Source organism: Sciurus carolinensis, chromosome 2, assembly GCF_902686445.1.
Source record: "Sciurus carolinensis chromosome 2, mSciCar1.2, whole genome shotgun sequence".
NCBI classification, from domain to species: Eukaryota; Metazoa; Chordata; class Mammalia; order Rodentia; family Sciuridae; genus Sciurus; species Sciurus carolinensis.
This window is the reverse complement of record NC_062214.1, coordinates 106,986,029-106,989,773: the sequence shown is the minus strand read 5'-3', so window position 1 is coordinate 106,989,773 and position 3,745 is coordinate 106,986,029. Positions and strand designations below refer to the sequence as shown.

The window sequence follows — 3,745 nt, the reverse complement described above, 5'->3', positions numbered from 1 at the left end:
TAATGTCAGTATTCCTAAATACTAACACACTGAGTTAGGCAGTTCTTTTAAATGTTGGTGTATTTAATTACATAATATTTAAAGAGTCACATTACTTAAGAAAATTGCCAATTTGATTTTTAAAAGTCTTTTAAGTATTACAAAATAGTCAAGCTCATGAAGTAATATGTGAATTTCCTATGATTCTAATTTTTAACTGAAATCTCAAACTTTATCATTGAAAATAACTACTGTCAAGTTGTTTTCCTCAAAATTGCAAGCTTAGTTTGTTCGTTTTTGAGAAAGTGACTGCCAAATAACCAAGTCTGAGTAACCACCATTTGCTCGGCAGTTATTTCAAGGCAAAATGTTGTTCTATTAAAAGGGCTTATTCAATTTTTAACAAATTATTTCAAAAGTGCTTTCTTGATAGAAGTATCATACTTCTATATGCAGTAAAAACTCTGTGTACTCCCTATTTTGTCACATAAAATATTTAAAAAGACATGCACTCAAGGACAAATTTTAAAAATGAATAATTGTGACTGCTTTATCAAAAGCATTTCTAGGAAAATAGGTTTAAAATTAACAGTGAAGAATATTAGTACAGTGTGGTATCAGTGTCCTGGTTTTCTTGGTTAAGGCACAAAGGCTACATTGGTTTGGTACTGTCAGTGGAAATGTCAACCATGCAGAATAGGCAAAACATCTTAGTTTGAAAACATTCTTACCTTGTGGACTTGTTGAAAGGGTCTCTAGGATCCGTAAGGGTTTGTAGGCCACACTTGGAGAAATACTGCTCTGGAAGCATTGTTTCCAAGCTACAAGGTGGCCATAGAAGCACAGTAGCAGAACTGACTCCAGCAATCTAGATAGACATAATCAGCTAGGTGAAACACTGAAGTTGCTTTCATATTGAACTTCATTTTATTATCTTGATTGAAGAGAACAAATGGATCTTGTGAGTCATCACCTTTTTAAAGTTTCTAAGCAATGGATTGTTCTTCTTAAGCAAGGAACAGGGATCCTCTGCTTGTCTGGAAAGTTCAGAGAGCAATCAAGAAGCTCAAAACTTTTAAGTGCCCCCATCCCAGACCACATGGTTCCATATGCTCTTTCAGAACCCTATCTTTAGTATAGGAATTTTGCATGGCTATGAATTCAGTCTCTTAACTCCTGTCATCCTTACCTTTCTTTCTTTTCTTTTCTTCTTTTTTTTGTTCAGGGAACTAAATACAGGTATGTTTAATCACTGAGTCACATCCCCAGCTCTTTTTAAAATTTTTTTTATTTTGAGACAGAATTTCACTAATTGCTTAGGGCCTTGCTAAATTGATGAGGCTGGCCTTGAACTTGAAATTCAAATGTTAATCCTGATTTTCAACACTTTCTGCCTTCTGACTGCAGGAGATGAGGTTTTTTATTTTCATTTTTTGAAAAGAACAGTAACTATTATTTACTCATTAAATGATATTTAGATTTTTGAAAATTTCCTGTGCTTCTTTAATTTCAGTTCAATGGATTCAAGACCAACTATACAAGTTATATGCATAAAAACTGGATTACAAATTATCATAGTCATCATCATCATTATCTTCTTCACACTTTATTTTCAAATCATTTGATGATTCATTGGCAGTATTTTGTAATGATACCATGCTAGTGGTAATAAGAATACTTTTGGAGCCAAATCATGATGGATTAATTATAATATTATGAACTGCCGATGTGGTAGGAGCTGATGTTGTTCAGTGGGGAACTGTAAAACAGGTATCTACACTGTAAACCTTTACCCTGTCAGAGTTACTGGAGTCCTACTTTAGTTGACTCAGACATGGTTTGTGAGGTCAGTGTTCTAGTGTGGGAGTATTTAGTCTGTAGTAATTGAACCAACATTTAACCACAGAACTGTTATTCTTTCTTCGAAGTAGATGCCTTTTCTTATAAAGACTTAAGCCTATAGCTTAAAGCTGTTGAGCAATATCTATCACATAACCATCTAGGACCTGAATATAGATTGATCAATAGCAAAGGGGGTAGATGGCTTTAATGTATTCTACTTTAATGTATTTCAGTCCTGATCTTTTTTTTTTTTTGGCTAGAATTATGTTTATTTTATGTTTATTTGCTCTTCAACTTGCAATGGAATGAACATCCCATAAACCCACCAAAAGGTGAAAATATCTTGTTGAAAATGCATTTTCTGCACCTCACTTACTGAATGTCATAGCTTAGTGAGGCCTACCTCAACCATGCTCAGAACACTTACATCAACCTACTTAATGCAAGTTCTTTTGCCTAGTGTGGTTTTCCAATCCCTAATGTCCCTGGTCTTCTATGACATGCTTCCATTGTGTGGTTGGATTCAAAGGTAAATATTCTGGCCCTCTATCATGAATGACTTTTTAAAGATATAACAGAGGGTGTCTGACTTTCTTTCTTTTCTTTTCTTCTTTTTTTTGTTCAGGGAACTAAATACAGGTATGTTTAATCACTGAGTCACATCCCCAGCTCTTTTTAAAATTTTTTTATTTTGAGACAGAATTTCACTAATTGCTTAGGGCCTTGCTAAATTGATGAGGCTGGCCTTGAACTTGAAATTCTTCTGCCTCAGCCTCCCAATCATGTGCCAGAGTGTGCTGGGTTTCTGATTCTCAAAGCATGCTTTAAACTGATATCCGGATGACATGAACCTTTTATCTTTCATGCATCCAAGATTAAAAAAAACACACACACATCAAATTCATTATCCTGATTAGCATTACTCCCATTGATTATCAAGTGTTGAAACTATGTAAAAAACTTTAGATTATGTAGAAGGAAATGGGGGGGGTATGAAAAATGGTGGAATGAGACAGACATTATTGCCCTGTGCACATGTATGATTACATGAATGATATGAATCTACATCGTGCACAACCATAGAAAAGAAAAGATGTACCACATTTGTGTACAATTAATCAAAATGCAGTCTGTAAAAATAAAAAAAACAAAACAGCAACAACAACAAAAAATTTTCCTGAATCTGCTAAGAACGGACCGAAAAAACCAAAAACAAACAAACAAAAAAAACCCCACTGTTTCCTCTTTGATGTGTTTCCTCCCAAATCACTGTCAGTGAGAATCTTTGTAAATGTGGTGCTGCAGCATTACCACCCCACTTGTTACAGCAATGGAAACCTTTTGCCATCTGACTTCAAGTAATATAGTTATGGAATCTCATCCTGAGGGCCTGCTTTCTAGGACTGTTTGGATTACCAGGGAAACTGAACCGAAACCATAAATTCTAATGAAAATATTTATGGGACTGGAGATCTCTGGATGCAAATCCATGAGCAGAGAAATGAAATACGGGAAAAAAACAAAGACAGTAAAGCATATGTTAATAAGTGGCTCATCACTTTCAGCAACTAGAGCAAGCTAATCTACTGTGAAGTCTCCAAGAGTCCCTAAAGCATACCCTACAATGGTCCCGTTTAGGGATGTAAAGCTGGGACAGCTTTCCTGCATTGGATAAAGATTGCTTGAGGGCATTGACCCTTTCCCACTCAGCCCAACTTATGGGTCAACCCAGTTCAAGCCGCCCGATAACACTCTCAGGCAGACTTTTGAGGTAGGAAACCAAGCGTAGGATTCTTCTTCCTTAAAGTTCATGGTGAGCTCTGGAGGAATCTGAAGAATATGGACAGAGTTTTAAAAATATCTGTCACAAATTTCTACCGCACATCCACGTGAAAACCAAATTTGGGAAGATGAAAGAATTAGA

At 35.6% G+C, this 3,745-nt stretch overlaps 1 pseudogene; it reads right to left on the bottom strand.

Annotated features, from left to right (window-relative positions):
- Positions 1-1,541: 1,541 nt before the first annotated feature.
- Positions 1,542-3,513, bottom strand: LOC124976386 (transcription initiation factor TFIID subunit 9-like; annotated as a pseudogene).
- Between the last annotated feature and the right edge of the window lie 232 nt (positions 3,514-3,745).